Source organism: Schistocerca piceifrons, chromosome 2 (genome assembly GCF_021461385.2).
Source record: "Schistocerca piceifrons isolate TAMUIC-IGC-003096 chromosome 2, iqSchPice1.1, whole genome shotgun sequence".
Classification (NCBI taxonomy): Eukaryota; Metazoa; Arthropoda; class Insecta; order Orthoptera; family Acrididae; genus Schistocerca; species Schistocerca piceifrons.
The window spans coordinates 576,708,978-576,729,614 of NC_060139.1; the positions used below are offsets into that span (position 1 = coordinate 576,708,978).

At 40.2% G+C, this 20,637-nt stretch overlaps 1 protein-coding gene across 1 annotated transcript in view; it reads left to right on the top strand.

The window, feature by feature from the left end:
- The first annotated feature begins 9,161 nt into the window (after positions 1–9,161).
- The window catches only part of LOC124777774 (serine-protein kinase ATM-like), a 470,606-nt gene continuing 459,130 nt past the window's right edge, over positions 9,162–20,637 (top strand). Inside the window, exon 1 of the mRNA XM_047253284.1 lies at positions 9,162–9,292. The gene's annotated coding sequence lies outside the window, so the exon portion shown is untranslated. The remainder of the gene's footprint in view (positions 9,293–20,637) is intronic.

Consider the following 20,637-nt stretch of genomic DNA (forward strand, 5'->3'; position numbering starts at 1 on the left):
GCTAAACTGAAAGAACCAGAGGTTATAGAGAGTTTCAGAAAGGGCATTAGGGAATGATTGACAAGAATGGGGGAAAGAAATCCAGTAGAAGAAGAATGGGTAGCTTTGAGAGATGAAATAGCGAAGGCAGCAGATGGTCAAGTAGGTAAAAAGATGGGGGTTAGTAGAAATTCTTGGGTAACAGAAAAGATATTGAATTTAACTGATGAAAGGAGAAAATATAAAAATGCAGTAAATGAAGCAGGCAAAAAGGAATAGAAACATCTTAAAAATGAGATCGACAGAAAGTGCAAAATGGCTAAGCAGGGGTGGCTAGAGGACAAATGTAAGGATGTAGAGGAGTGTATCACTAGGGGTTAGATAGATACTACCTAAAGGAAAATTGGAGAGACCTTTGGAGAAAAGAGAACCTTTTGCATGAATATCAAGAGCTCAGAAGAAAAACCAATTCTAAGCAAAGGAGGGAAAGCAGAAAGGTGGAAGGGTTATATAGAGGGTCTATCCAAGGGTGATGTACTTGAAGGCAATATTATGGAAATGGAAGAAGACATAGATGAAGATGAAATGGGAGATATGGTACTGTGCTCAGATGGAAAACCAGTTCAAAGCAAAGGAGGAAAGCAGAAAGGTGGAAGGAGTATATAGAGGGTCTATCCAAGGGTGATGTACTTGAGAGCAATATTATGGAAATGGAAAAGGACGTAGATGAAGATGAAATGGGAGATATGGTACTGTGTGAAGAATTTGACAGAGTACTGAAAGACCAAAGTTGAAACAATGTCACCGGAGTAGACAACATTCCATTAGAACTACTGATAGCCTTGAGAGAACCATCCCCGACAAAACTCTACCATCTGGTGAGCAGGATGTTTGAGACAGGCAAAATTCCCTCAGTCTTCAAGAAGAATATAATAATCCCAATCCCAAGGAAGGAGATGTTGATAGGTGTGAAAATTACTGAACTATCAGTCTAATAAGTCATGCCTGCGAAATACTTACATGAATTTTTTACAGACGAATGGAAAAACTGGTAGAAGCTGACCTCGGAGAAGATGTTTGGATTCCGACTTACCTTAGAAGATAGATTAAGGAAAGCCAAACCTATATTTATAGCATTTGTAGACTTATAGAAAACTTCTAACAATGTTGACTGGAGTATTCTCTTTCAATTTGTGAAGGTGGTGGGGGTCAAATACAGGGAGCAAAAAACTATTTACAATTGTACAGAAACCCGATGGCAGTTATAAGAATTGAGGGGAACGAAAGGGAAGCAGTGGTTGGGAAGGGAGAGAGACAGGGTTTAGCCTATCCCCAATGTTATTCAATCTGTATATTGAGCAAGCAGTAAAGGAAAGAAAAGAAAAATTTGGAGTAGGGATTAAAATCCACGGAGAAGAAATAAAAATTTGAGGTTAGCCAATGACATTGTAATTCTGTCAGAGACAGCAAGGTCCTGGAAGAGCAGTTGAACGGAATGAGTAGTTTCTTGTAAGGTGGATATAAGATGAACACCAACAAAAGCAAAACAAGGATAATGGAATGTAGTTGAATTAAATCAGGTGATTCTGAGGGAATTAGATTAGGAAATGAGACGCTTGAAGTACTAAATGAGTCTTGCTATTTGGGGAGCAAAATAACTGATGATGGTGGAAGTAGAGAGGATATAAACTGTAGACTGGCTGTGGCAAGAAAAGCGTTTCTGAAAAAGAAAAATTTGTTAACATCAAGTATAAAATTAAGTGTCAGGAAGCTTTTTCTGAAAGTATTTGTATGGAGTGTAGCCTTGTATGGAATTGAAACACAGATGATAAATAGTTTAGACAAGAAGAGAGTAGAAGCTTTCGAAATGTGGTGCTACAGAAGAATGCAGAATATTAGATAGGTAGGTCATGTAACTAATGAGGAGGTACTGACTAGGATTGTGGAGAAGAGGAATTTGTGGCACAACTTGACTAGAAGAAGGGATCTGTTGGTAGGACATGTAAGCAGATTCAGAAGGATGTAGGCTGCAGTAGTTACTCAGAAATGAAGAGGCTTGCACAGGATAGAGTAGCATGGAGAGCTGCATCAAACCAGTCTCTGGACAGAAGAACACAACAACAACAACAACAAAAGTGTAATAACAGAATAAGTAGATCAGGTGCCAGGTACTGTTACACAGCACAAATATTCTACTTTGAAATGCACATTTGTGCATGAGATCGTATAGCATGATGTGTACAGATTTGCACTGCACTGAATGCTATTTAATAAAGTCTACATAAACTGATTTCACTAGTACATCCAATGATTAAAACATGAGAGTGGTGAGGAGAAGCATTGATTTGTACTGAAGTGTACAGTTTGTAGTATCTATTAACAATGCGTGAACACATTTCAGTAACTACTGCTGCTTTTTTAGCATTTGTAAAGAATAATGCCCTATTTTTTTTACTGTGCTGTCTGATATTACATTGTACTTTAAAACCGCAGTTGAGCAGGACTCAACCGAGTGCTGTTACATGCTGCTCCTGTATTAATCTGTAATTTTGCTGTCTGAAATGTTATTTTGTTCTGTTCATTTTTTTTTTTTTTTAGAGTAAATATTATCCACTATACGCTAAGTTAAAAAGTGTTTTTACTGGTGTATTCACTTATATTCTAATGTTATAAGTCAGTAACTACCTATCCTCTGTTCCAAAGGCATACAAAGCGGGTCCTTCAATTAGAATAATATTCATACACATTCTTGTGCCAATCTGTGTAGTAGAAACGTTAACCTTCCCATACTGTAAAGCTCAGCATATTGCAGTGAACTGGCTGTATGTGGTTTAGAGCATTGGATCTAATTATTTACTATAATATGTAGTTGGATTTGGTCTCTATTGTGATAAGTAATGGGATTTGCTAAACCGGGTGCTGCAGCTAATGCCAGATGCTAGTAGCAGTGTTGGTGGACCTATTCAGAGCAGTTGCATCACAGATCCTTTATGGAATATGGTAGTAATTGGAACTTGCTCACACTATAATGAGTAGCATAATTTACAGATATGTAGTGCAAATGATAAATATTTTGATACTTTCACCCTATTCTGTAGTGATAACATATCACCAAGTTTACAAGCCATAATAACAGGGTTGTACAAAAATTTAGAAACACCACAAAAGAGTTTGTTGAGTGATCATGTCACACTCACAAAACCTCGTGGCACTAAAACAACACAAAGGGAGCTCCAGAATCAGGGAATCACAGGTTGAGCTGCAATTTCAAAACCACACATCAATGATACAAATGCCCATAACAGGAAAGGTGTGGTGCCAAAACCATAACACCTAGACTATGGAACAATGGAAGAAAGTAATTTGGTCAGATGAGTCTTGTTTCACACTATTTCCAACTTCTAGCTGAGTTTACATCCCAAGAATCAAGCATGGTGGAGGTGCGGTGATGATTTGGGGAGCCATTGAAAGGGCCCCATCTTTACTCTGCAACGTCACATTATGACCCAAGATTATGTGACGATTTTGGCTAATCAGGTCCATTCCAAGATGTAATGTTTGTTCCCAAATGGTGATACTGTGTTGCAAGACAACAGAGCCCTTTTCACACACGTCGCATCTTCCAAGACTGATTTTGTGAGCATTAGGATGAATTGTTGCATATCCCCTGTCCACCACAGTCTTCAGTTCTCAATATTATTATATTATTGAGCCTTTAAAGTCTACTTTGAATGGAATTATGTGTGATCACTATCCACCTCCATCTTCGTTACCTTGTTGTTGTTGTTGTGGTCTTCAGTCCTGAGACTGGTTTCATGCAGCTTTCCATGCTAATCTATCCTGTGCAAGCTCCTTCATCTCCCAGTACCTACTGCAACCTACATCCTCCTGAATCTGCTTAGTGTATTCATCTCTTGGTCTCCCTCTACGATTTTTACCTTAACTTGCCAATTTTTTGTGGGAAGGATTCCCTTGAAAACCATACAAGACTTGTATTTATCCATTCAGAGATGACTGAAAGCTGTTTTGAATGTCAACAGATTTTGTACACTGTATTAGTAGTGTCAAATCATGGATTTATTCCAAAGCATATGGCGCCTCTGCAGTGACTATCCGTACGTCAATGCCAGAATGGTTATGGATAGCTACCTGGTCCCCAATATCCAAGATTTCGCACATGAGTTGGCAGGGGCAACCATCTTCAGCATATTGGACTGTAAAAAGAGTGTACTCCCAAATACGTATGACCTCAGAGGATGTTCACAAAATGGCCGTTATCACTCCATTCGTTTTATATGAAATCATATTAATGCCATTTGGGTTGAAAAACCCTGCACAGACGTGACAAAGAGTCATTGATAGTTTGTTTTTCATTGTGCCACACTGTTATTGCTATCTAGGGGATTTAATTATCTTCCCAAAATCCACAGAGGAACACGAATGACACCTGCAAGGAGTATATGACAAGCTGTCACAACATGGGGTGGAAATTAATACTGACAGATGCCAACTGCGACAGCCTTGCTTCACATTCGTCAGCCACCTAGTCAATGCAACAGGCATACGGCCCACACATGACAAAACTGAGCAGATTACTAACTGGTCACCTCCCACAAACTACCAAGAACTATGTAAATTTCTTGATGTTGTCAATTTCTACCAACGACACCTATCCCATGCAGCTGAAACTCTACTCCCCATCACAGAAGCTCTACGGGGGAAAAATACATTGGAGAAATGTAAGCTAACATGAACTGCTGATGTGCAATCTGCATTTGACAACATTAAAGCTCAATTAGCCACACCATCACACTCGGATGCTCATCTTATCATTAAATCAGACGAGAGTGACCAAGTGATAGGTGCTGCAGTACAGCAGGAAGTGCCATGATGACACAACCTTTCTGTTTTTTTCTCAAGGAAACTGACAGACTCTCAAAGGAAGTGATTGACCTTCGACTGCAAACTACTGGCCATGTACGAAACAGCGATATTTAAGTGAGACAGACCATTGACCATTAGCTGATGCAGTAAAGAATCCATCTGCCAATGGCACACCATGCAGGTTCTGGCACAACTCACAGTTCACAACAGATGTTCACCACATGTATGGAGTGGACAATATGGTTGCAGACTACCTGTTCCGCCTAGCGGCCATGGCCACTCAACTGGATTTCGATAACCTCATGGACACACAGGCAACAGAAACAAACCTGGTGTGATTCCTGTCAGGCAGAAACCTGGGATTACACCTACGACAATGTCCAGTGCGCAGAACCAACAAAGTAGTTTGGTGTGTCATGTCAACAGGGAGGCAACGACCTTTCGTCCCTGCCAACTATTGCCAAACAATATTGGACTTGCTCCATAACTCAGCTCACACCGGAGTGCGCCACTTGATGAAACTAGTTTCAGAGCGTTATGTGTGGCCGAATATGAAGAGGTATTGTGCCACTTGGACACGAGTATGCATTCTTTGCAAGAGGGCGAAGACAGGATGACACAACTAACCACCATTAGGTAGCTTCCCTGTCCCAAAGGGCCATTTTTGCCATGCACATTTAGTTTTTAGTGGGACCACTACCTGAATCTAACGGATTTCATTATACCCTATCGGCCATTGACTGAACGACTCAGTGGGTGGAGGCCGCCCTACTCAGTGACACATCAGTGGAGACAGTGGTGAGATCATTCATCGACCTATGAATAGCGACATTTGGCTGCCCTGAATCACAAACAACCGATCAGGGCAGACAATTCGAATAGACCCTGTTTATGGAAATGTTCTGCCTCTGTGGCTGCCACGTATTCCATACCACAGTCTACCAGAGATACTGTCAAATGGCTTTGTGGAACAGTGGCACCGCATGCTGAAATCGGCACTGGTGTGTCACAATAATGAATGATAAGAGGTCCTACACTGGGCGCTGCTGGGTACCAGAATGGCCCACAAAGAGGATGTTGACGCTTCACTAGCAGAGATCCTGTACTGTGAAGTGATTAGCCTCCCATCAGAATTTGTTCAACGGACAATGAATGAAGGCAATGAGGACCTCCCGGCCTCATACAACAGGTCAGAGAACAGATATGCAGCATCAGAGTCCCACTACCGTTGCATCACACACCACCTACTATATTTCTATATTTGTGCACAAAAACCTACAGATTTGCATTCATGTAATGCTACGCATGGACACTACAAGCCAGCGCTGCACCCAGTACCACAACATAACTTCGGCACTCCATGCCTTTTTTTTTGGGGGGGGGGGGGGGGGTTGTATGGACACAAACTCTGTGGACTTCCGTCCCCAAGAATATCGCTGCAAAAACAGTATCTCTGGACCTTGGGTAGTGCGTTCTGAGACACCAAGTATGTAAGTTGTATCAGTCCGTAAAATGTGTATAAATAAATATTGTGTATGTGAATTGGTAACGTTGACAGTCATTATACATCATGAACGTCGTGTTAGATACCCAAATCCTACATTTGTTTGATTTGTTGTTCGTCTCGCTTTACGTTCTTAGCGAGTTTCTGAATAAAAACTGATCATTATATGTGGCTATTAATTTCTGCAAGACCGATTTACAAAGCTGGAATATTTTCCTTTTAAGTTTCGAAAGTTTCACTGTCTGATCTGAGAAATTCGTTCGTGGTTCTCCATAGCAATGCCATGCCACTGGCGCCGTTTATAGTGCGTTTTCCATTGTAATTTTCATCTGCAAACTAGACACGTTAATTGTTTCACAGACGTTTTATTTTTATTGGCTTCTAGCATACAAACTTTACAGCCATCACAAATAAATGTTCTGACACTCATAACAAGGTAACATTTTTTTTTCCTTCGTCGTACTTACTGTTTAGGGCATACATTCATAAGTTTTCAGATCAAAATTATTGTAGTCAGATTACAAAACACAGTTGACTGCTAAAACTTAATTTTTTATATAAGTTCTTTAGTTCAATTCATTTTAGATTTTTCTGTCCTCTTCTGCTAGAAACCAGGATATGGCATCGTATGTACTCCTGGTCGTGTCTCCGAGAATTGGGATCGTGCAAGCGACTGGCAGTGATCAAGTCTTAAGAGCTCCTTTAAAAAGTCGACTCCGCCTTTCTCATAGCGTCTACACTGAAATAAGATGTGATTTACATCACCAATTGTTTCCTGTTCACATTGATAGTGGGTCGTTTCCGATACGCCGATTCTCTGTAAGTGGGTAGTGAAAGATCCATGATTCAGACGCATTCTCACAATGGACGTTATAATTTTCCTTGAATGTTTGAAGTTCGCAAACCATGGCTGTCTTGGCATGAATGTCTGTATGTGTGCATAGCTTTTACCTCTTGTTTGTTGGCTTTCATTCCATTCTCCCTGCCGGACGAAGTGGCCGTGCGGTTAAAGGCGCTGCAGTCTGGAACCGCAAGACCGCTACGGTCACAGGTTCGAATCCTGCCTCGGGCATGGATGTTTGTGATGTCCTTAGGTTAGTTAGGTTTAACTAGTTCTAAGTTCTAGGGGACTAATGACCTCAGCAGTTGAGTCCCATAGTGCTCAGAGCCATTTGAACCATTCTCCCTGCCATGAGATTATCGCTTGTTGTTTTACTTTTAGGAGGGATTCTGTGTATGGGAGTTTAATGTCCATAGGTCTTCCACTGTTAATCGCATCTCTAGCTAGTTGATCTGCTTTGTCACTGTATAGGATGCCGGAATGCGATTTCAAAAAAAAAAAAATGGTTCAAATGGCTCTGAGCACTATGGGACTTAACATCTGAGGTCATCAGTCCCCTAGAACTTAGAACTACTTAAACCTAACTAACCTACAGACATCACACACGTCCATGCCCGAAGCAGGAGTCGAACCTGCAACCGTAGCAGTCGCGCGGTTCCGGACTGAAGCGCCTAGAACCGCTTGGCTACCGCGGCCGGTGAATGTGATTTGACTCATACAAATTCTATAATTTGGCCAGTCTTCTTAGCTTTGTGGTATTGATCCAGTATGTCGAGGGTGTATTTACTAGTTCTTTTGTCCCAATTCCTGTAACTAATGGATTTTAGAACGCTTTGAGAGTCAGAGATTATTACTGCTTTGGGGATTTTGAGAGATCTTGCATATTTGATTGCCTCTATAAAGTCTCAGCAAGAACTATGGAAGCATCACCTGATAGTTGAAACTTCCTTTCTTCTGGAGATTCTGGACAGAAGAAAGCACATCTGGTATGATTTTCCGTCCCCATTTTTGAGCCATCTGTATACAGTTTAAGATAGCTTGCCCATTTTTCTACCAGGTGCGATGTAGGTGAAAGCTGCCCATATCCTTTTCCTTTGCTGGAATAGTCGACGTATGTTACAGGAATATTGTGATAAGAGCTGTAATAGTCATATAGGAACATTGGAAGAACCTCACTTCGAATACTTTCTTTTGGAGATATTTCCAGTCTTCGTAACGCTTGTAGATATAAAACTGCTGTTTCCTAACATTTCAGTTATCCTTAATTTGAGAGAGCGTTTCGCACTTTTTTTATCAGCGGATGTTTAGTATCTGCCATCCGCTGTAAGATATAACGATCACACATCTTTGTTCATTGAATATGTAGAGGTCTTTCTGATGCTTCCAGGAGAAGGGCGTTGGTGGGAGAAGAATGCGTAGCTCCGAGACAGATGCGTAAGTTTCTGTACTGCAGTGTATCCAGTAGTGCTAGGTACTTGTTAGAAGCAGTATAATAGACCGTGCATCCATAGTCTATACCGGAGCGTATCAACGTGCGGTAGAGGGTGAGAAGAGTGTTGGGGTGAGCCCCCCACCATACTTTTGACACTGATCTGATAAAGCTCAATGCTTTTTCACACGTACTGACGAGGTTTTGAATATGAGGTATCCAACTCATTCTCGAATAGACGTTTTCTTCATCACGAACCGAAAAAACATGACTGTTCAAATCAAATCGATCACTGATGTACGACAAGCAATTCCCTCGTGGCAAAGAGACATTTCATGGATCCGTTTAAGATGTGCCACGTGTATTTGAAAAGTTGAGAGACCTCGGTACAAAATCCATTTTAAATATTACCGCTATATTTCGTATTAAAGCAGCTTTTGACATCAGTAACTTTAGCCAATCAGAAGCCCCGATACCTAGCTGCTGCGAGTGGCATGTGTTTTGACAGTCCTTACTCCTTACCCTCATCGCATGCTATGTCTTCGGGCTAGTATCTTTGTGAGTGGCGGTTTGATGAATGAAGAATGTGGGTAGTGTCGGTTGCGTGCGACGTTTTTAGCTGTATTGCAGTGTTTTTAGTTCAAATTGTGTATCAGTAAGTGTTTTACGCAGTCTCTTGATTTTGTTTTGTACATAATGAATTAACGTTGAAACGTGTTATTAACAAGTAGCAACCACAGTGATACGTTTTACCCATTCCATTCAAAACGTAAACCCGGTTAATTCTTTGTACCGTAGTTGTTAAGTTATTCATGCACGAATGAGCTACATTGCCCACCCGTGAACGAAAATACGTCGTACAAAAAACTGTCAGAGCGAAACACTTGAATTGTCAAAGTCATCTCGGGAATTGTTATATGCGTCGAAGTTATTGTGTTGTTAGAGTAACGTGAATGAGTGCTATATCTTTTCGGCACTAACAAATCGTAAGGTTAAAATGAAGTTTAGTTCACTGATTGGTGTTCCCTTTTTTCATCTGTGTTTTCATCTATGGTTTTATTGTATACTTCGACGCGTTCCACACCCACGAGAATCATCTCATTTTTGTGTATGCGGAACGAAAACTGAATCTAATCTTTTTTTGCAAATTATGATTACTGATTGAGGTACCTTGGTCGTATTTGTCATTTTATAAACCAAAATAATTTGAAAATGAGTAGATCATGTAAAAATACGCATAAAATAGTTTATCACATTAATATATTTTTTACACTGTTAAAACTGACATTTTATGTTCAGTTGTTTGTAACACTATGACAGATACCATGGTATATCATTATGTGAACAGCTTTGTTTGATAATAACCACGAGTAACTCAATGTGCAATACAACTTTATTATTTTTGTAGGTAGAAGGAAACGAATTTAGCTAGAGCAAGTATTTGCGAAATATTTTCGTTACATTCTTCTTAAGAGTACTGTTTTTATACCTGCTGGAAACCGTTTATTGGTTGTAAAACAGGTTTTTTTTTATCTCAGAATGGTAATCTGCTCAATATTATGGCTACATTGGTAGTGAAGACAGACTTACAAATATAAATTCAGAGGTTTTTGATAGTGAGATCCAGTTAAGCTTTAAAATTTGTAAAACAAACTTCTCTCATTTATTGGTATGGATCAGAGTGTAGTACACAAATTTTGTAAATGAACTACAATTTGTGATGGTGATACAACATGTAAACATGTTGTAATGTTATTTTCATTGATGTGGAACATGTTGAGTGTCTTAAAGCAGTTACTCAGTTACAGTTGTAGTTATTTTGTGCTGAGTTGTCTAGTCATATAATTCATTAGGGCTACAGAAATTTCACCATTTATCTATTGTACTCTGCTTATATTTAAGAGTCTGCTGAGCAGTATTTTTAGCAAATTCACTATATACAATGGAAATGTTACATAGTAGCATGCTTTCTATTAAAATGTTAAAATTATGAATAGCCTTACCAGTTAACTAGCTACAGTACTCTATATTTGTCCTTGGTGTAAAAACAGAATAAAATCTTAACACTAAAAATATTGTTACCATTATTGTCAGTTCACACAATATGACTAGGTGCTTGTGACCCTCACATCAAAGAAAGCCTTTCTCATCTCAGTGTATCCTTGACAAGGACTACTTCAGACTCTTGTGTCTTTGCCTTAATGAAACCCCGTATAGTGTCAGTTTCAGAGCATGAAATGGTCTCAGCTGTCATCCTTTGTTGAGCAGCTTGTGGTGATGTTGGTAATATATGTTGTTGGTCAAAGATTGCTACAGACCATCAGTAATTTATCATTAAAGCAATTTATTGACTTCATTGGTATTTAGTACCAGATTGTACTAATCTCAGAAAAATTAAGCAGATGGTCACATCCGGCTGATGGCAGTTGGTTTGTGTCACTGGAGCACTCCCAAACCTGAAAGATTTCATGTTATCATAATCAGTAATAATAATTTGCTATGCTATATTACTGAAACAAGTCTTAATTTCATACTGGTATTTAAGGAAAGGAATTATAACTGATTTAATTCCAAAATAAATCCCATTGTGTTGCTGTATTTAAAACAGTTTCTACATAGTTGAAACTAAATAGGTAAACAGTAAATAAACAATACCCATAAATAGTATGCAAAATAAGCAGTCTTTTGGACACTTGAGTCGTCAAAATTGTAGTGGATGTTTTGGGTATTATTCTCTCTGTTCAGGATTCGATAATGGTAGTTGCATTCTCAAGCAAGAGGTTCATTTCCACTTTATCAATATAAAATAAAGTACATTACCTTTATATTTGACAAAATGGAAACAGATATTAAAAGTGTACATATAGGGACGCAATTGTGGTAATTGTCATCCAAAAGTTTCAGTGGTGGGGGCCTGCCATACTACAGGGTTGAGGTGGATGGATTTGGAGCAATGTGGGAACAAGAAATCCTGAAATGGCTAGTGTGAAAAGAAAAGCCTAATTTAGTTGACTGAAATGGGAATAAACCAGAAATAAGGATGGCTTGATAAGAACTCAGTTAAATATCTTGATGTTATTTCATCTCAATTATGCTAAGTTGAGTAGTAGTTACATTTGAAAGATAGTTATATTTTGTATGCTTGCTAATCTAGATTGGAGGAATTGCTAGAAGGCTCTTACCCATAAAAATCTTATTAAGCTAAAGTGAAGCAGCACGAAAATAATGAAAAATAGGATATATGTAGAATCCATAGTTCTGGAGTCATTAGGCTGAGTGTTTGCAATAGGGCCTAATAATTTGCTAGGCAACCAGACTTCATGGAATACTGGTTACAATAATATTCCTGTAACTGCCGCCTGGTAAGAGAATGTAAGAACTCGTGTGCAACTCATTCTGTGGTGATTTCTGGGCACCCAGTAGTTTTATGCTATGTGCTTGGCAATGTTGACTGATTTGAGTGATCAAGGGAAAACCACAACAAATATATCATACTTTGAAGTGACTCTTTGATCAAGTGGGTTAGTGCCAGGATGCTAACCTAAATGTCGGGGTTTCATCCGCAGCAGTTGGTACAGGGATTTCTTTGTGTCAACTTACCACTTTTTCACCTGTGGAAATGATTTATTGTTGGCTGACAAGTTAGTTGGGAGGTGAGAGGGAGACATAACACATTCTGTAGGACTCTGTGTAGAAAAGCATTGTGATGTTCAAACCTACCTTTGTGTAGAGGACAGCTGTAACTATAATCTTTAGTGTTTCAGATAACTGTTTTGAAATTGTCCTCATTATACAGTGCATAAATGTTAAAGAAAATAAACTAGCCAAATAGTTATGTCAGACAAACTGTATAATATTTTATAAATTAAACTCTTAATTCACTTTGATATTTTTAAAAATATATACTGTCAGAAACAGTATTTTTAGGCTACTGGCTTAAGCTGATGTATTTACTCTGTTAATCGTATCTATTTGATTCAAGATGGAATGGAGAGCACATTTTGAGCACCTGTGCAATACATTGAAGATATTGTATTATCACCGTGAATGCCCAATGTTGCACTTAACTTTTGCTATGTGCTATGACCTAAACAATGCAGTGACCACTCATTTTTGTCCTTTCAGTACCACAGACCGTAAATTACTGACTCATTGCACTAGCTGTATTTATATCAGAGTGAGCATGATTTCCTGAAGCTCATATACTTGGCAGTTCTCCAGTTTCTAGGTGACTGATCTAGGAGAAATGAATAGTCTTTTCTCTTCTTTTTGTTATTCTGGGTGATTATACTCTAAGCTGTATGACACAGAAAGGTTCATAAGTGTATATTGAAGGGATAGACTTGTGGGAAAGGGAGGTGCTGTATTTGTTGCAATAGACTCAAAACCACTGAGATAGAAATTGAAGCTGCATGTGAGATTGTTTGGACAACATTCAGTATCAGGGATGTGCATGAAATGGTAACTGGAGCCTTCTGTTGCCCACTTGATACATCTCCTGATGTAAACGAAAGCTTCAGAGGAAACCTCGGGTTGCTTGTACGTAAGTTCCCCCATCATACTGTAATCACGAGCGGAGACCTTAATCATCCAGCAATCAATTGTGAAAATTACAGTTTTGTCATTGGTGGGTGTGATAAGAGTTCTTGTGGAGCAGTACTAAATGCCTTTGCTGAAAACTACGTAGAACAAATAGTTTGGAACCCATCCCATGGTGGAATAATTATGGGTCTGAAGGCAGCAAATAGACCTGATATCTTTGAGGATGTCCACAATGAAACTGGTATTGGTGATTGTGTCATGATAACCAAAGTACAAATGGCAACTAAAACAACCAGAAAGATATATATGTTCAGTAAACTAGATTAAAAAAAAACTGTTATATCTTAAGTGAGGAACTAGAAACTTTCAGCATAGGGTAGGAGCGTGTAGAGGAACTACGGCTCAAGTTTAAAAGAATAGTTGACTGTACTGGTACAACAGTTCACAATGGGAGGGGACCCTGTATGTATAAAATCACTTTAAAGGAACTTCTAAAGGAACAGAGACTACTGCATAATAAGTGTAAAACAAAGCATAGAACTATAGATAGATAGATGCTGAATGAAACATGTTTGTCTGCCAAGATGGCAATGCATGAAGCCCTCAGTGACTACTGTAGCAAAATACTGTCAAGTGATCTTTCACAAAACCAAATGAAATTTTGGTCATGTGTAAAGGCTGTTAATGTCCAGGACTTAGCAAATGAGACAGGAACTGAAATTGAGGATAGGAAAGCAAAAGCTGCTATGCTTAACTCTGTTGTCAAACATTCCATTACAAACCAATTTAATCTGTATAACACCAAAAAGATGAGTGAAATCAGTATTAGTGTCAGTGGTGTTGAGAAACAGCTGAAATCGTTAAAATTGAACAAAACTGTAGGGCCCAGTAGAATCCCTGTCAAATTTTATACTGAATTTGCTGCTGAGTTAGCTCCTCTTCCAACTGTAATCTGTCATATATCCTTCAAACAAAAAAATTGTGCCCAGTAGTTGGAAAAACCACAGATCACACCATCTTCAAGAAGGGTAGTGGAAGTGGTCCACAAAAGCGACTGTTCAATACCTTTGACACTGATTTGTTGTAGAATCTTAGAACATATTCTGAGATGAAACTGATTTGTTGTAGAATCTTAGAACATATTCTGAGATGACACACAATGAGATACCTCGACCAGAATGGCCTCCTCCATGCCAGCCAGCATGGATTCCGGAAACATTGATCGTGTGAAACCCAAATCTGTTTTCTCACAAGACGTACTGAAAGCTCTGGATCAAGGCAGTTGCATTTCTGTAAAGCATTTGACTCAGTACCACACCTACTCTTTCTGCCAGAAGTATGATCATATGGGGTATCAAAAGAAATTTGTGAATGGATTGAAGACTTTTTTGATAGAGAGGACACAGTTTGTTATCTCGGATGAAGAGTCGTGGTCAGATATAGAAGTAAATTCAGGGGTGCCACAGGGAAGTGTATTGGGACCCTTGCTGTTCATTTTGTATATTAATGACCTCACAGACAATATTAATAGTAACCGCAGACTTTTGCTGATGATGCAGTTATCTATAATGAAGTACTAACTGAAAAAAGCTGCATAAACATTCAATCAGATCTCAATAAGATTTCAAAGTGGTGCAGAGTTCGACAACTTGTTTTAAACATTCAGAAGTGTAAAATTGTGCACTTCACAAAATGAGAAATACATAGTATCCTGTGGCTATAATATCAACAAGTCACAGCCAGTCAACTAACTCTTACAAATACCTGAATGTAACACTTTGTAGGGATGTGAAATGGAACGACCACATAGTGTCTGTTGTGTGTGTAAAGCAGGTGGTAGATTTGGTTTATTGGTTGAATACTTGGGAAATGCAATCAGTCTATGAAGGAAATTGCTTACAAATCACTTGTGCAACCCATTCTAAAATATTGCTCAAATGTGTGGGGGACATACCAAATTGGTTTAACATGAGATATTGAATGTATCACAGAGAATGACCACAAATATTGTCACAGATTTGTTTGACACATGGGAGGGTGTTACAGTGATGCTGAAGAAACCGAACTGGCAGACTTGAAGATAGACATAAACAATCCCAAGAAAGTCTGGTAGCAAAGGTTCAGGAAGCTCTAGGAATATATTACAATCCTCTATACATTGCTAACGTAGGGATCATGATGACAAGATTAGAATAATTACAGCACCCACAGAGTCATTCTATCAATCATTCTTACCATACTCCATGCGTGAATGGAATGGGAAGAAATCCTGATGACTGGTACAGTAGTATGTACCCTCTGCCATGCACCTCTGGTTTTCAGAGAGTGGATGTAGATGTTGACAACTGACATGATCTATCAGGATCAGTTGACTGATCCCCTTTGTCCTTTGATCAGTGTAATTGGGACTCATCAAATTCAGGCTTACTATTAGTCTCGTAAATGTAGAACTTGAACTGAAGCATTCAAGTTTAATTGGCTTCTTTTGCATCCAATTGCTAAGTATTCACTGCAACTGCTTAATAACTTTAGATAAAGCTAAAATAAGTTGTATATAAAAACAAAGATGAGGTGACTTACCGAACAAAAGCGCTGGCAGGTCGATAGACACACAAACAAACACAAACATACACACAAAATTCAAGCTTTCGCAACAAACTGTTGCCTCATCAGGAAAGAGGGAAGGAGAGGGGAAGACGAAAGGAAGTGGGTTTTAAGGGAGAGGGTAAGGAGTCATTCCAATCCTGGGAGCCGAAAGACTTACCTTAGGGGGAAAAAAGGACAGGTATACACTCGCACACACGCACATATCCATCCACACATACAGACACAAGCAGACATATTTAAAGACAAAGAGTTTGGGCAGAGATGTCAGTCGAGGCAGAAGTGTAGAGGCAAAGAAGTTGTTGAAAGACAGGTGAGGTACGAGTGGCGGCAACTTGAAATTAGCGGAGATTGAGGCCTGGCGGATGACGAGAAGAGAGGATATACTGAAGGGCAAGTTCCCATCTCCGGAGTTCAGATAGGTTGGTGTTGGTGGGAAGTATCCAGATAACCCGGACGGTGTAACACTGTGCCAAGATGTGCTGGCTGTGCACCAAGGCATGTTTAGCCACAGGGTGATCCTCATTACCAACAAACACTGTCTGCCTGTGTCCATTCATGCGAATGGACAGTTTGTTGCTGGTCATTCCCACATAGAATGCATCACAGTGTAGGCAGGTCAGTTGGTAAATCACGTGGGTGCTTTCACACGTGGCTCTGCCTCTGATCGTGTACACCTTCCGGGTTACAGGACTGGAGTAGGTGGTGGTGGGAGGGTGCATGGGACAGGTTTTGCATCGGGGGCGGTTACAAGGATAGGAGCCAGAGGGTAGGGAAGGTGGTTTGGGGATTTCATGGGGATGAACTAAGAGGTTACGAAGGTTAGGTGGGCGGCGGAAAGACACTCTTAGCGGAGTGGGGAGGATTTCATGAAGGATGGATCTCATTTCAGGGCAGGATTTGAGGAAGTCGTATCCCTGCTGGAGAGCCACATTCAGAGTCTGGTCCAGTCCCGGAAAGTATCCTGTCACAAGCGGGGCACTTTTGTGGTTCTTCTGTGGGGGATTCTGGGTTTGAGGGGACGAGGAAGTGGCTCTGGTTATTTGCTTCTGTACCAGGTCGGGAGGGTAGTTGCGGGATGCGAAAGCTGTTTTCAGGTTGTTGGTGTACTGATTCAGGGATTCCGGACTGGAGCAGATTCGTTTGCCACGAAGACCTAGGCTGTAGGGAAGGGACCGTTTGATGTGGAATGGGTGGCAGCTGTCATAATGGAGGTACTGTTGCTTGTTGGTGGGTTTGATGTGGACGGATGTGTGAAGTTGGCCATTGGACAGGTGGAGGTCAACGTCAAGGAAAGTGGCATGGGATTTGGAGTAGGACCAGGTGAAACTGATGGAACCAAAGGAGTTGAGGTTGGAGAGGAAATTCTGGAGTTCTTCTTCACTGTGAGTCCAGATCATGAAGATGTCATCAATAAATCTGTACCAAACTTTGGGTTGGCAGACTTGGGTAACCAAGAAGGCTTCCTCTAAGCGACCCATGAAAAGGTTGGCGTACGAGGGGGCCATCCTGGTGCCCATGGCTGTTCCCTTTAACTGTTGGTATGTCTGGCCCTCAAAAGTGAAGAAGTTGTGGGTCAGGATGAAGCTGGCTAAGGTGATGAGGAAAGAGGTTTTAGGTAGGGTGGCAGGTGATCGGCGTGAAAGGAAATGCTCCATCGCAGCGAGGCCCTGGACGTGCGGAATATTTGTGTATAAGGACGTGGCATCAATGGTTACAAGGATGGTTTCCGGGGGTAACAGATTGGGTAAGGATTCCAGGCGTTCAAGGAAGTGGTTAGTGTCCTTGATGAAGGATGGGAGACTGCATGTAATGGGTTGAAGGTGTTGATCTACGTAGGCAGAGATACGTTCTGTGGGGGCTTGGTAACCAGCTACAATGGGGCGGGCGGGATGATTGGGTTTGTGGATTTTAGGAAGAAGGTAGAAGTTGTAGCATAATAAAGTAGGAGTCTTGGAGTTAGCCAGAATTATAGTAACCATACTCAAAAATAAGGAATTAAAATAACAAGAAATAATGTTAAATAGCAAACAAGAAGGGCATATATGAGTATCTACATGGAAGAGACAGCAGTTGAACTGAAGCATTTAATCAGAAAGAAGTTACACTTTTTCCAACCGCTTTCCAGGGTTGAAGGTGGGATGAGGGGTGTTGGGAGAAAAGGGTGAGAGTGAAAGTATCAGCCTAAACTTTGTTGTTATGACCAGGTATGCTTCGGCTTCATCATGTAGTGTTGTTAAACAGGTAAATGCCATTTTAGAATATTACTGACATTGAGTGAAATACCTAAATATGTATGATATTCTGTAACATAGCAATTCTACTGTGCTATACTGAATCCTAATGTAGGTCCTATTTGTAGAATGTCACTGCTACTCTAGACACAAGACTCTCCTGCACATTCCCAGTACAGATGCCGTGATGAACTCCAACACAGTGGTTGCTAACAGTTCTCAGACAAATGATAAAACTGTGAGTAACTGAAAAAAAGAGTTAAATATAGGTAGTCACCATTGTAAGTATAGTATACTCACACCATGGCACAGACAAATGTGACACATTAGGAAACGGTATCATTTAAGAAGTGTGAATTAAAGTGACCTTTGGGAAACAAATCAATGAGAGAGAGCAGAGTAGGGCAAGAGGGAAATTGGCAATGCAATATTAGAATTAACGAGATCAGATTTATAAAAGTATTGGAATTTAACTTCTTGTTGTTTAATGTGTACTATATTAAGATTATCAATTTGCTTATCCTCGGCCAACTCTGTGGAACGCTTTTTCTGAAACTGAATATTGAGCAATGGTCTTTTATATCTCTATGCAGAACAGGTAGTATGAATAGCCCATGTTCCACCCTTCTTTAATTAGTTTTGTTACTGTGTTGCAGTCATTAATGTGACCTGCAGTCGTACAAGCGGCTTGTCCTTATCGTAATACTGAAGATTCATAATTGTATTTTCTGTTCAACACACTTGGACACCATTGTACTAGCATTCCAAATATGGGTTTTAGCTAGAATCTGAGTGTGTGAATATAGGAAAATCTTTAGAAAACACTGCCATAGTAGGCAATAAATAGGTTTCTACTGCTTTTATTTATCTGTCCCCCACCCTCCTCATACTGTCTGTTCAAAAGTATCTGCAAACCCCTATGTAATGCACAATTCACCACATCGAAAGAGATGGACCCACCAGTAACGGTGGTTGGAGCTGTTGTGTTATCAGTAGGGAAGCAGAAATAGCAGAAAGGATGGGTAGGGAGAGCAATGCTTGAGATGGTTGAGAGAGCGATGTCACTGGACAGTGCATGACTGGAAACATGCCATTTGGAGTGATGAATTGTGCTATAACGTGTGACAATCCAATGGAAGTGATTGGGTTTGGCATATGCCTGCATAGTGTTACTTGCCGTTGTGTGTAGCAAAAAAATGGTTTAAATGGCTCTGAGCACTATGGGACTCAACTGCTGTGGTCATAAGTCCCCTAGAACTTAGAACTACTTAAACCTAACTAACCTAAGGACATCACACACATCCATGCCCGAGGCAGGATTCGAACCTGCATCCGTAGCGGTCATGCGGTTCCAGACTGTAGGGCCTTTAACCGCTCGGCCACTCCGGCTGGCTGTGTGTAGCATCCACAGTGAAGTACGTAGTTGGTGATGTTATGGTATGGGGGTGTTTCTCATGGTTAAGGTGAAGTTCTCTTATTGTACTTGAGAAAACACAAAATGTGGAAGGATATGAACACATTTTACAGGATTATGTACTGCCTACAGTAGAGATATGGTTCAGAGACAAAGATTGTACTATCATGACAATGCACACTGTCCTAAAATAGCAAATGTGACACAATGGTTTGTAAATGGTAACATTCCTGAAATGGGCTAGTCTGCTCAGAGTCCTGACCTGAACCGATTGGAACATCTCTGGGGTAAGCGGGAACATTGAATTTGCTCCAAACTCCAGCATCCAACATTGTCTGGTTTCATCTATTAAGGAAGAATGAGCTACCATTCCTCCACAGGTACTAAGGCACTTCACTGAAAGTGTCAGTAGCAGAGTTCAAGCTGTTGTAAAGGTGAAGAGTGGGCAGAGCCCATATTAAAGTTCACAAATTGATGTCTTAGATACATTTCAACATATAGGACCCACTGACATGCAGCATGCACAGGGTTAATGGGGGTTGAGTGAGTCATTTGCAGATTGGTAGGAAAGTGTGAATATATTTGGAGGATGAGGCATGGAGCTGCAGAGATCTTTTTTGTTTTTGTTTACTTGAATTTTTATGTTGTTCACAAATTGACACCTTGAGATTGACAGGAAGTGCAAAATGGCTAAGCAGGGATGGCTAGAGGACAAATGTAAGAATGTAGAGGCTTATCTCACTAGGGGTAAGATAGATACTGCCTACAGGAAAATTAAAAGAGACCTTTGGAGAGAAGAGAACCACTTGTATGAATATCAAGAGCCCAAATGGAAACCCAGGTCTAAGCAAAGAAGGGAAAGCAGAAAGGTGGAAGGAGTATATAGAGGGTCTATACAAGGGCGATGTACTTGAGGACAATATTATGGAAATGGAAGAGGGTAAAGATGAAATGGGAGATATGATACTGCGTGAAGAGTTTGACAGAGCACTGAAAGATCTGAGTCGAAACAAGACCCCGGGAGTAGACAACATTCCATTAGAACTACTGACTGTCTTGGGAGAGCCAGTCCTGACGAAACTCTACCATCTGGTGAGCAAGATGTATGAGACAGGTGAAATACCCTCAAACTTCAAAAAGAATATAATAATTCCAATCCCAAAGAAAGCAGGTGTTGACAGATGTGAAAATTACCGAACTATCAGT